Genomic DNA, 13,842 nt, shown 5'->3' with positions numbered 1-13,842 from the left:
ATTTAGGGTGCTAAAATTTGTTAGCTGCAGTGATGTGAGTTGGAAGTGTGTGTGTGTTCAGCAAACAGCAAATGGGTTTGGAACACTCTAAGTGAGAGTCACGTTTGGCATGGTGTCTGAAACATCACCCTAATGCCAAGTTTGTGCAACAGTAAAGCCTGAAAGTCTGTATAAAGGGTAAAAAAAAAAAAAAAAAAAAAAAAAGAAACTTTGAATTTTGATGACTTAAAAAACTTACATCTGATGTGTAATTCACGTCACAGATACCTACAGTAAAATTTACTGTGCTTATGAAATTCAGTCAACATACTACTTTTTCACTTGTGAATTTCCACTCTCCGACTGACGCCGAGCACTTGATTCATTACATGCAGCAGCCCTGGGGAAGTCCAGAACTGGCTGTATCTTAAAGAAGGCAAAACAATGCCATGTTCCTTGCTGGTATTTTAGTGTCACTAATATGCGTTTGGGCCCTTCACATGGAGTACTGATATATTTTTGGAAAGGTGCAAGAAAAGGCATTGGAGCCCCAGGACTGAGGCACTTGGACAAAGCTCTGTTGTGAGCACGCTTCCACTGCTCTTGCCTGTTTACAAATGGGCTGTAACTTTCCTGTTAGTCCCCCACTTTGACAAGGGCACTGATAATTTCACTAGAAGTGAAGATAATAAGTGGACCTGCATATTTGAAGGCTTTTAAAAAGGCATTGCAAAATAGGTGATGGTGTATTCTCATAAAAGCCTGCAAGAGCTCCACATTGGCATTTAAGCCCTTACAGCTCATTATGCATATGTAACAAGCCCTAAGTAAAAAGCCTTAGGGATTATTATTTCTCATAGGACCAAGTCACTGGGTATTCACTGAAGCTGCTCTCCTAAACAGAATAACTCATTGATCCTGATCCATTTTCCTTCCTTTTTTGGGCTAATGCTGAAGCTCATACAGTGGTTTGGAATACATAATTTTAGTTTGTGTTATTGCAACTTTACATGAAGAAAGAATATCATGGGAGAAATTACTCATGGGCAGACAATGCCATTATCTTTTTCGAGCTTGTTTATTTCTCATCCTTTATCTTATATTTTAGGGAGATGAAATTCGTTAATATAACAGTTCCAGCCAGTGGGATGTTAGAGTATGTAACTAATGTATGGGCTTTGCTATATTTTGGCCTATTTTAAGAGAGTGTTTTGAAGATAAGGAATGTTTCTGACAACATTTCAGTCAATAGATAAACTTGTGATAGCACCAGTAGTGTAGAATCAGACCCTAATGAAATAAAACCCACTGTTTTCTAAGGAGCCAAGCAGGAGTATTTCAGCTGCACCTCGCTGAAACATTTTACTGCTCTTTAACTGATTTTAAGTAACTTATTTGTTCATTTATAGTTTTTAAGAACAAGGTTTAGCTGATCATCTAGTGTAACTTCCTGCTCTGAAGGCTGTATTTAATGTTACATAAAAAAAGTGTGTTCTGTGTTCTTACAACACAAGATACTGTATCATGGGGTGTTTTAGGTAATTTTTCTGTAGCAGTGACACGATGCAGGCTCACCTGAGTCAGTGTTTGGGGGTTGTGAGGGACTAGTTTTGTCTTTGTACATATTTAAGAATATTGCCAGTCTGTATGAATGCAACATTTTGGTAATATCTCTCTTTTGGTGAGGACTGTGTTGTAAAAATCATCACTCAGGTAGTTCAGAAAGGTTGTAGCCTGTGTGTCTCCAGAAGGAAGGAAGTGATCAGTCTAAATGAGTAAAATAGACATCATTACTCCCTCTGCTGTTGTGGTATGTATTTATCAGAAAGAAATCACTGGATAACATTTAGATGAGTTCAATTTGTGTGCTTAGCAGTGACAAAAATCATTTCCAAAGGGCATTCACTTTATAACATTGCAGAGGACATTTTTATACTATTTGAATTGACGTTCTTCTGTTGTTTTATCATCTCTGGGAAGCAGATCCAGGTGCGTGCAGGTGTGCACACAGCACCACAGGGTGCAGTCTGATACAGTTTTTTTGATAAAGCTCCAGAAGCTTCACAATTCCCAACTTACACTTTTTTGAAAATTTACCCTGTTGCATTTTACAGAGTTTTAATGACTACCATCTTAGTGAGACAGCTCAACATTCTGGGTAAATTTTTGTGAGTGGAGGGCAAAATTCCTATAAAGACATCTTCAAACCTAATCAAAATTGGCAAAAATCTGCAAAGCCCATCTTCCCATCAGGATATTTCTGAGGACGTTGGGAGTGCAGCCAGAGAAAAGTTAGTGCAGTGGGCACAAACTGAAATGGAGGACCCCTGTGAACATCGGGAAATGCTTTTTTGTATGAGGGTGACTGAGCATAGGAATAGGGAGGCTGTTGAGTCTCCCTCCTTAGAGATATTCAGAAGGCACCTGGACATGGTCCTGACTGGCTCTCAGCGGCCCAGCTTGAACAGGGGGATTGGGCCAGGTCTCTTCTGGAGATCTCTACCAGCCTCAACCAAGGCAGGAGGGGTAATTCTATCTCAAACTGTCTTTCTCTTTATGGAAGGAACTAGATACTTATTTTAAGTAGGAAAACTCTTTTCCTGATAAGAAAAGGAACAGTAATTTATCAGACTTAAAGCAACTTCTCAGACAGTATTAGAAAATTATAGACAAATTATTTGACCTGGAATATATCCGAGGTTCCGCTTAGGACATCCATAGCAGGCCACAAGCTTTGGAGAGAAACACTTGAGGATTACAGTATCAGTCAATAGCTCTTTTGAAGAAACCTATTAAAGCTACAGTATTTGGATAGCACGGATAGTTGTTAGCTCATCTAAGTTACAAAGGTTTATTTTACTTGTTTCTATTTGCCTGCCTTTATGTTCTATTTGTCTGCTTTTGCAACTCTCAAGACCACTGATCTCACCAATGGTGTCTGTGTGCTGAATTCTGAAAATGAGAAATGTCAAGGCTAAAAGTACTGATTAAAGTATACCACAGGCATGGTGTGTTTAAATCAGACCATTCTTTTTAACTATAGAATATCAGTGAAATGCTGGATGGGATTAAAAAAAAAATAAAAATATTAACAAAAAAATAAAAAGAAGTACTGAACAAAAGGTCAAACTGGTAAGCTATAATTTTACCACTCCCTAGTTATTCCAAACTGATGACTGACTGTACTGGTAGCCCACATTTGTCCTGCACTTTCAGGGGATTTAGAATTCATTTTCAATAATGCTTTAAATTGATAGGAAATATTACAGTGCACTGTTCAGTCTGTTGTTGCTTCACACTAGAAGAAGCTGTGTTTTTGTGGTGAATGAAGTTTCTTGGCAATAATACTAAGAATAGCAGTACTACTGGTCAAAGAGCTTACCAACACATTGCTTCATGCTTTTCCTCCACTTGTCCGAAAAAAAAAAAGAAAAAAAAAAAAGAAAAAAAAAAAAAAAGGCTGTTTTATGCTTCATTTGAATTCTCTTATCACATCTATCCTGGCCTGTGCTTCACCTGTTGGTCTGGAGTTGTCAGCATATGAATGGTGGTGGATCAGAACAACAAGCGGCTGGAGCACTTAGCTATTATTCAGACCTTCCTAGGAGAATGGAAATCTGAATGCATATAGCTTTTTAAAAAGTCAAATAGGACTCTAATTATACTGAGCTAAAGAATGCATATTTAAATTAAAAAAAAAAAAAAACAACCTCACAGTGGTTTTAGAGAAATTTTAATTTCCAGTGTACCTTTGAGCATCAAGCTTAGGATAAGTTATTGTGATGATACAATGCACAGTGTTGTGAACACCAGTGCTTTTACTGTGCCAGCTCTAATAATGAGAATTTCATTGTTTGGGGAGAGCAGTCTCCTACACTCTAGACAAAAGTGTAATTACTTTTGAACGATGTGGAATGTGCTCAGTTTAATAGCATGGAGAATAGATTCACAAAGATTCAGATAAAGCTAGCTTGGAAGCCATATGTGCAGTGTGGCAGTATGAAATTGTTAGCAGGCACCATAATTACAACACACACGCGCGCACTCGCACACAGTTTCACAGTTTAAACTATAAACTGTTGTTTTTGTAAGAGATAGGCCTATCTGAACAAGACTAGTTCAATTAAAATAAACCAGAAACAGTGGTAAGTTTGCATTTATCTGACGTTCTTTCCTTCCCCTCTTAACGGTAAATTGGTATTTATAAGATGATGGAATTACCTTGTTGCAAACATTGTATTATAAATGTCATCACGGGGAAGCAGTTTCTGCAGATGAAGTTTTGGGCTTTTACCAGAGCTTCATCTTTATACTTGCACCATTTCAGGGAATCACTTTGTGGGCTGTTAGGAAGGGGAGCAGATGAAGAAGAATCAGTCAGGACCCATCAAAGAGGCTGTAGAAGTTGCCTACTGCACTGTTTAGTCCAGGCCCTGGAAAACTCTCTGCAGTTCTTGAGAATCAGGTGTGGTGGAGCCAGAAGCACCTTTGATGACCCTCCTATCTGTCTGACAAGTATCTTGCATTCACGTTAGGCTAATCTCCTTGTCCTCCTTGTCATGATCCGTATTTTCCCAGAACTCCTGCTCTGTCCTGTCCCTGTGAGTCATGCTTACATTATTTGCCAACTGCTTGATGTGCAGGTCCTGTCTAAGGCACGTAAAGAAACAAAAAAGGTGTCTTCATTCTTCAGGTGGGTCAGGGATCAAAGCCATACAATAGTTCAAGAGCAGTGTGCTCTTATGGAAGTTCCTTCTGTTTATTGAACCACCCTCTTAACACAGTGGCTTTTGCTTACTTGTAACCATGGAAAACCAGAGTGGGCACATTATTCCCAGCAGAAATCAATGGGCAGAAACACGTGCTGAAGTTTAAGATGACCCACTGGTGTTTTGGTCAGACGTTGAGAGGTCCGAAGGTTGGTTAGGGGACAATAAATATGTAATGAAATAAGAAAACTTTATTTTTTCATCCCCAAGCAGGAGGGTTAAAACTACATTCAAACCAGTAACTTGATAAATCAAGACCAGGCTTACAATATATAAATTGCCTGGAATACCGGGTGCAGATGACTGTAGTTTTTAAAGGCCATGAAGAGAAGTGGAAACAGCAGTTGTTTGTTTTTGCTGAAGATCATCTTACTGTGAAGCAGTCATGTTTTTAATGGATTCATTTGAATGCAGTTAAGCAGAAAATAATCAACAGAAAAGTAAACACCTTTGTTTTATGGAAGTGCTGGGAACTGTATGTGTCCATTGTTTGCAAGTGATTATGTGCCTAGGCATCAATTCATTGACTTCATACTGGAAAATATCTTCATTTAAACTTACTGCATAACTACTAGTAAAATTTAATTCAAGTGAGTAGCTGAAAAATTCTACAGGAAAAACAGAGATAGGTAGAACTGTAAAGCCCACATTTGGTAGCAGTATTCGAACCAGATGGTCTCTCTTATGTGGAAAAGAACTATTAAATGCCCTATCGAAAAGCTATGTAAGCAAAAATCCTGGTCATCTTTCTAAGCAACAGTTCTAACTTCAAAATTTTGTTTCAAATCTGTGCTGTCGATTTGAGGAGCACTGGGGAGGACTAGGATATGGAGAAGGCCTCATTAGGACTGCATGACCAGTTTATAGCAACAATCCAAAGAGACTATGTTTAAATGTTCCTACTTCTTGATACATCTTTTGCTTCCAACAGTCGCTCCCCATGTGTGACGTAACACAGGTGGGATCTATGGGATCTTACCCATCCTATCAGAAGTCAAACAAAGCTGTGAATTTTGTGTAGTTTCTGCAGTCCGGGTCCATCCCCTGTGCCACTGTGCTCAAATTTATTCTGAAACTCTACCTTTTCTTTGTGAGAATGAATCTTTCTGGTAGTGTAATGAGTCATAAACTCTGCTGCCAGTTAAACACCCAATTCTCCATGGTTCTGAAAACAGAAGTCCAAAGAAATGTGGTTTTAAATTTTTGTGTATGTCAATGACTGTATGTCCTTTGGCCAAGCTGCTGCACTGTTGAGAAGCTTTTGGCCCTTAGGCTGTCAGTGTAACTATTATCAGAATAGCGAGCAGCATACCAGACTTCCATACTCTTATCCAACATATGCCTCAAGACAAGCATGTGGGAATCCCAGGCTGATTAGGTTTTGCCCCCTACATAGCACTAACTCCTGCTTTTGCACACCACCTTGACTCATTTTTGCTTCAGTAGTTGTTAATTCATTTTAGAACTTCAAGAACAGTTTCCCCTTGTGCTTTGTGTTTGCTCCACAAACTTTTCATATCCACAGTACTTCTTCTGAGCAGCTGGTGTGGTTTTCTCCCTTTCTTTTCACTGCTGATGTGAATTTCTCTCTATTTCCAGCTTTGTAAGAGCCAATGTTTCTCTATCGGTTCCTGTCCGCTTGCAGTTGTCCTCTGAAAACCTTTTTCTGCTTTGCCCATTTCTTCCTCTGCTTGTAGTCCTATTTAGCTTAGTCATTTTTATTATTTAATCCATTCTAAAGCCTTTTAGTAAATAGCTCATATGAAGACATTGCACAGTAAAAATAAGTGTTGCACTGTTTGCTTGGACAGAATGTCTATAAAGTAGGGGATGGTTGGTTTTGATATGCAGCTGTACTTAGCAGAAATATACCAAACCTAAAAGGCATTGTGAAGTGTTGATCATGGTTTCTTGAATTTCAGGGGAGTCCCTGTGGTCATAAACTCTGGCTCTTAGAAGTGCCAGAACCTTCTGTTAATACTCACAGTTGTGTTTTACAGTCTCTTCTTTCACTGTCGGATGTTTGTGTCCATAGGAAGTTACCCACAGCAGCTACAATTCGAAGCATTTCTTTATTTTCTGTCCTTTCAGTGGATGACTGGCTTTTACATTCTCTTTAAATATGATTTTTCAGGTCATACAAAATTCAGTTGGATTAGGCTGTGCCAAGGCCAGCTTGCCTTCTCTAATTTTTCTTCCCACTGCTAATGCTTTTTCAGATCCACCAAAAGTAATGGTGGTTGTAGTGGGAATGAAAATGTGACTCCAGGCAGTTGCTGGCATTTAAAGTGTCGTGTCATCCAGTCATGTTTTTTCCCCTTTCATGGAGCTAACTTCTTCCTTCTTAAGTACATCAGTGAAATACCACCGCCTTCTCCGCTGTAATAAAAGGAGTTATTAATTTTCTCTAGAAATTCATGGCTGAAGAAGGACCTTTGGCAAATTACACTGCAGATTTCATTATGTGTTTACTTAAGGGTGGGCATCTACCGCTTCTGGGTCAGAAGACCTAAGATGTGTTCAGAGAGCTCCCTACGAGAGGAGATTGATGTGCTGCAATGTTTCTGAACCAACCGATGTTCCGAAGTGTTCAAGAGACAATGAAATGGAGGAAACAAACTTCCTTAAGTAAAAAAAGGATCCTTTATGCCTGGGGTAGCAAGCATGTCTGAATAGTTTGGCCGGCCTCATTTCCAGATTCTCTTTAACACCCTGAAGTTCTTTGTTTCTTTTTCCGGTTTGGCTGCAGTTGTGTGATCAGATAAGGCATTTTTGCTCTTTGCAAAGGAGAGGCAGACTTGGTGGATCCCAGTAATTCAGCATCACTAGGTAAACCAACAAAAGTAACTGGTGGAGTTGTGCCCAGTTTAACTCAGGATAGCATTTGCCAGAGCAGTGTAAACAAGACTGTAATTTTACATGGAAATAGTCTGCTTTAGCATCCTTTTTTGTGCTTTTAAAACTGAATCCCCCCCCAAGGAAAAAAAAAAAAAGAGCTCTAAAGATTAACTTTCTGTAGTTTGTACAGGCAGCAAGCAAATTACATAGATTGTCTAAAGCATAGACCAGTAAAATCTAATATCAGACTGTTATAATCTTTATTTATATTGTACCCAGAGTATGATTTATTTTTATAGAGACAGAAAAAAGAAACATTCCTGCCCCAGAATGCTTAGCTTATGACCCTGTTCCTGCAAAATAATCTGGTTGATTGGAACCTAATGCTGATGGTAGCAAGAGGGAGGGAAGGAGAGGTCACTGACTATAACTCCTTCTCCACATAGCTTTTTGTAGGATTGGAGTTTGATGACAGAAAATAATAAATATTATAGCAAAAGGTAAAATCCTTCTGACATCTCAAGTCTGAATTACTGGAGTAGATTGTATGTGTATTTCTACGCTAAGTCATGTCAGAAGTGGAAACTTGCCTTGCTTATTAGTACTGCTAGCCAGAAATAAAGCAAAACATCCATGCTTCAGACTCTCTTCTATGCTGATTTTCAGACTGACTTTAAAGGGTGTGTTTCATCTCTGTGACTGTAAGTGAAACTTTCCTCTTTCCCATTCTTTTCCTTTTCAATTGCTGCAGTTGTATTCAGGAGGTCTGCTCACCTTTGGATCCATCTGTGTTCAAAACCAGCGGTATTTGCTGAGGATGTGCAGGTTTCCAGAAAACAACCAGATATGAACACAGAGTTTAGAATTTAGGATTTAGGGCTCTGTTAGGAGCAAGTTAGTTTCTTGTACAATTTTCAGTTAAATTTATGGAGTCTCAGTGATAAATTTCAGGTGACAATTCGAGTCTTGGTGCAGCATGAAGACGTTTTGGCTTTTCTCATAGAGGAAAGAAGTTATTTCTTTTCACAGAATGGAGTTGGCCACTAACACATAATACAAAGCCATGTAAATCTTAATGTCACTTTTGGGGTGAAGATTCAAGGGTGAAGTCTCCTCAGACTATATGTTAAAAAGTGTATGTTCAGAAGTGAGCTAGTTAATTTAGCTTTGACTTTATAGTTAATGGAAGTAAATAGGGAATAGTGGAGCATGGTTCATTTTGTCCTAACAGATCTTGTAAGTAGGTCAGAGAACTCACACCCTAGAAGTGCCTATTTTTCTTCATAGGTTACAGCTGGAGCTTAGGGTGTTAAGCTCAGCTGTTGATCCCTATAGTTTATAAATCTGCGGTTAGATAACTTCAACTAAAAAAACCTTGAGTGAGAGGTAATTGCCTGGCCAGAGCATTTAATAATTTGTTGTTCAGAAGTAAAAGTTTGCTATATAGTGCTTAGCTCTGTTGGGAATAGAAAACATCCTGGATCTCAGAGTCCAAAACACCCAAATGACCTGAGTTTGTGGCCTGCACCTGACTAATGATAGGATGTGAGTCCATGGTATGTTCCTTCCTTTTACAGATAGGAATTGAGTCAGTTAATCAGCAGATTGATCAGTCATGATAGTTACATGTATAGGACTTGTTTAAATTATCTTTAAACCAATTTGATAAACTCCACTGGAAAACAGTTTTCAGAATTTCATATATCTAAAAGCAGAGTTGCAAGTAGTGTGATTCAGTCCTGCAAAGAATGCATCTGTGGCAGATGATGTACTTTTCCTGTTTGCTTGTGGCCAGTGTAAACTTAGCTTTTGGGCAGTGACCATAGCTTCAGTTTTGAAGCTGTCAACATGAGTATTGGGTAATATATTGACACAGTGAATTCCCGAGCTTTCCTTGTGAATAGCCTTAATTTGACTGAAATACTTATTTTTATATTTAGGATCTGTGTCTTTATATGGCTCTGCAAAATATCACAGAGTTGTTGGACTTGTAATCTGATAAATATAAACAAAGGTGGCAAATTTTCAGTGTACTGGGTGGAATTAGGTGTTATTTCCAGCTTCCAGGTTGTTGATTTATCATGGGCGATTCCCTTCTATCATCTGTGGCCATGCTAGTACAATGGAAATGATACTTGTCCTTCATCCATGATGGTCTGTGATCTCTCAGAGTTTCCACACTTATGGAGATTATTAAATGCCATGCAGTGCGATTGGGGTTCAGTTCACCAAAGTTCAGGCACATAAAAGTTAGGGGTTTGGGCTGTCTTCATAGTTTGTGTAAAAAGATAACCACCCGCCTAGAACAACATTTCCAATCTTAAAATAAGCACCCAGGACAAGAAAGATTAATTACCCTCTGAAAGTGCTTGTCTATTGACTATAGAGGGAGCCTTGATGACTAGTTTAGACTAGGTGTCTGATTTGGGGCTAACATTAGGTGAGAGTAATCCCATTTGCAGTACGTGGTGTTAAAGAAATAATGCATGTTACTGTGAAAATATTCTCTCATTTTTCTGTTGAAGTAACTGTGTTTTAGTTCATCCTTTTTTGGGGGGAGGGGTTGGGGGGATGTTGTGTGTGAATTTTCTATCAGAATTCTTTTTTAACCAGTACTGATGGTGTTTAGTGGGGTTTTAAGAATTGGATATTCCCTAAAAGCAAACCTTTTGCTGTATATCTATTAAGTAGTGTTAAGTTCAAGTAATAAATAGTCTGTTAGTTGGCAACATGTATTGGGGAATAAAGAACACCTTAGAAAGACTATTTTTGGAAGATTCTCTTAGTATTGGAATTAATTCTGTTGGGTTTCCCCTTTAAAATTTAAGGAATTATCAAATGTTATTAGAAATTCAAATGCCTAATAAAGCATTTGTCTGTTGTAGTATCAGCTGCAGTGAACATCATATTTTATTGTTCAGTTTTATTGATTATTGAGAAGGTATGTAGCCTGTTAAAGATTTGATTTCACCTTGCTTGGTCATTTTTGCAAGTCCAAATGTGATGCATAGGCATAGTAGATAGACCTAGCAATGTATTGGTTAAGAAACTGTAGTTAAATTCCAGCCTTACTCTGTAGAAACCTGTCTGCTGTGCATGTTTTCATTCTACTTATGTCCTCCTCTGTGTTTAATCCAGAAAATGGGTATATGTACATGTGCACAGCTTCACATTTTGGCACCATGTTTGGTATATTGTGTGCTGTGACTTGTATCGTGCCTGCAGGCCATAGGAAAACGACACAAATTAAATGTGAAATAGGAGGAGACATAATTTAAAACTTGCATGTTCTAGAGATGCAGTATGGCATCTGAGAGTTGCAACATATTGCAAAAAATTCCCCCTATTTCCCCAACAAGAAGCCAGTGTTTTCAGCTGTGCAGGCTGCTGGAGACACAGGCAGCTTCCTTGGCTGTTTGCTGGGAATAGCTGTCGCTGCTTTTTATTTGAGGCACTATCATGACCACTGCTACACATGCTCTGTCTCCTTCTTGTTCCTGTCTAACTGCACAGGTCGCGTTCTGCTCTGCCCTCTTCTGTGGTTCTGTAATTATATTTACTTTACATAGACATGCGAGTTCCCTCTTCCCTTTTACATATGTTGTTTTCCTTCATGCTGAGAAAACTCCACAGCCTGACAGGGCGCTTTTTTTCTTTCCTTTTTTTTTTCCATTTTTTTTTTTTAAGCACTCCAAATTCTATCCAGCTTTAAACTCTTATGTTTATAACCCTGAATATCTCTAAAATGTCTTTACCTAAAACACTTTATGGTTTTATTACCAGGTTTATGCCAGTAATAATATTCACATCAGCTTTCTTAGGGATAATCTTTAAGCAGAACCTAGCAAGAAAGGCTTTGAAAACTATCATTCCCAGGAACGCAAATCTCGGAACATGAAACATCGGTTTAATCGCCCTCTCTGACAACTTAACACGACAGATTGAAAAATACAAGCCGATATGGAAGTGGGATCAATGGATTATCAAAGTCCTAAACATCTTTTCTTGGGAGGGAGGGGGGAGGCGGGGAGCTTTGGGGTCCATTGGCATGCGTAAAACATGAAGTTTGCGCAGCTTACCGCAGATCCGCTGCTGCCTGACTGGCAGGGAAGTTGAGAGGAAGAGAGAGAGATTTACATGAGGGAACTCAGGGGGCTTTGTCACGGCAATTGTATAAAGTGATATACAGTGCAAATCGACTCGAGCATGTCCCTGGATAGCAGGCGGTTTACAGCCTCTTCAAGCAGAGATTACTGCTTTATCTTGTCATACTAAATTAACGTGGCAGCACACTGTTAAACAGTGGTGACCTCTTCATCTGTGGAAATTGCTGCCTAGAGGAGAGATGGTATTTAAGTCTCTCTTTCTCTCTCTCTCTCTCTCTCTTTTTCTCCCCTCCCCACTTTTTCTCTGTATGCTCTTCCCTTCCTCCCTGTCTCCCTCTCTCTATCTTGTCTTTTTTTTTTTTTTTTTTCTTTTTTTTTGCTGTAGGGCCCTGAGGCATTTTTGGGTTAGGTTGTAACATTAAAGACAAAAAGAAAGAAGGAAGGGGGGAAGGGAGAGGCTTTTAACATCAAGGTGACAACAGCTATGTGTTAATTGGGCCTTTGTTGTTTGATTAATAGCCACTTTGGTGTAGAATATTAAGACAGTTGTTTGGACAACTTTCTAAAAATGACATGTCCTTTCAGTAAACTGGGATTAAGCGATGTTCTCTGGTCTGCACATTTTAACTCCTTATTGTTATTGCATTTAGTCCTAAGCTTGCTGCTCTTTTGGAGCGAGCATTGCATCCAACACTCCTGGCACCATCCTCGGCTGGCATGGAATGCCACAGCTCTCTCCAGGGGCACTCCAGGAAGCTGCTCTGGGGCTGGTGTTACTGAGGGTCAAGGTGATGGAAATACCTCTGCAGTGTGCTCGAGCTCTTGTGTTGGGCTGTATTTTAGCCTTGAATGATGCCCTGAGAAATGCAGTTGGGTGGGAAAAGGGAAACAGCCATTTCATTGGGATGGCAGTGTGATACAGAAGAACAGGAAAATTAAATCCCACCTTCCCATCTTTTTCAGTAAACTGAGTCAGTTAAGGAGAGGATGATGCCGCTTCTTTAGACCAGGTTTTCTCTTCTTGATTTTTCTATTTACTATGCAGTGCTTCACTGTGGGTCCAATCCAAAGCTCTTTGAAGTCACTATAAAGACTGCTTTGTCTTTAATAGGCTTTGGATCAAGGCCCACATGACCTTAGGCAAATTATTGCAAATCAGTGTTATGAAGTGCTTCGAAATTTGCAAGTGTACATGTCCGAAGTATTAATTTTTGATATACTTTAAAAAGCAGTTGGGAGGCCAGGTGAAATCAGGTTGGCCAGATTGGCCTTGGAGGTACCAATATGTGCTGAAAGTGTTATGGATGCATGTTTGGGTTAAGGAAACTTTCCCTTCCTCTTCCTGTGCTGACTAATGAGTGTTTAACAGGTTCTCTTCCTATGCTGTTGGGGTTGCCAGTTGACAAGAGAAAATGCTTTCACTTCCAAAACTCAGCACTGACTCTGGAATACCATAGGACTTTGACTACTTCAGTCATGTGAAGATGGCTGTAGAAATTTAATTATATGAGGTAGAAAAAGACTTGAAGATGATCTATCTTGGATTTTTCCCTGCTGGAGACAATTGTTCCTTACTGTGAATTTCTTGAGCTGCCACCTACACAAAGATTCATGCAAAATTCTGTGCGTTTTGTATGTAACATTTTCAGAGGCAAGTTTTTTATTCACTTCCCTGGGATGCCAGCACAGCTTATTTTTGCAGCAGAATATTTGCCATTTCAGATGCAATGTATCTGTGAACACTGATGTTATCATTGTTTTCTTTGCTGGAGTTTTGAAGGCCATTGAGCTAAGCATTTATACTAGAGATACGGAAAGGACTGATTTATTATTTGGAGAAATCAATGTGTTTGATAATTTATGTACAGCTTACAGAGGCCACGTAAGTGGCTCATGAATCGATCAGCAGCCAGCAAAAAATGAAAGCTAACGAGCTCATTTCAATAGCAAGTTGCTCATTAGCAGGTAGGCTCACTGATCTTTCAGGGTTTCCAGTTCAAAGTCACATGCTTTTTCCATGTTCTCGGAAGAAGTAGTTTCCTTGCAAAGAACAGAAACAGAAAAAGAAAGCATGGCGAGGTTTTGAACATTTTCTCATCATTTTGATATAAATGTTTACAGTAAATGCTTGATACTCTGGGCTAGAGGGG

At 39.1% G+C, this 13,842-nt stretch overlaps 1 protein-coding gene across 11 annotated transcripts in view; it reads left to right on the top strand.

Annotated features, from left to right (window-relative positions):
• The window catches only part of SOX5 (SRY-box transcription factor 5), a 455,968-nt gene that overhangs the window by 203,295 nt on the left and 238,831 nt on the right, over positions 1–13,842 (top strand). The gene's annotated exons all lie outside the window — the stretch shown is intronic.

Source organism: Chamaea fasciata, unplaced genomic scaffold (assembly GCF_029207755.1).
Source record: "Chamaea fasciata isolate MVZ Bird 193981 ecotype frontalis unplaced genomic scaffold, bChaFas1.0.hap1 SCAF_5, whole genome shotgun sequence".
NCBI lineage: Eukaryota > Metazoa > Chordata > Aves > Passeriformes > Sylviidae > Chamaea > Chamaea fasciata.
This window is presented reverse-complemented; position numbering and strand designations above follow the sequence as displayed.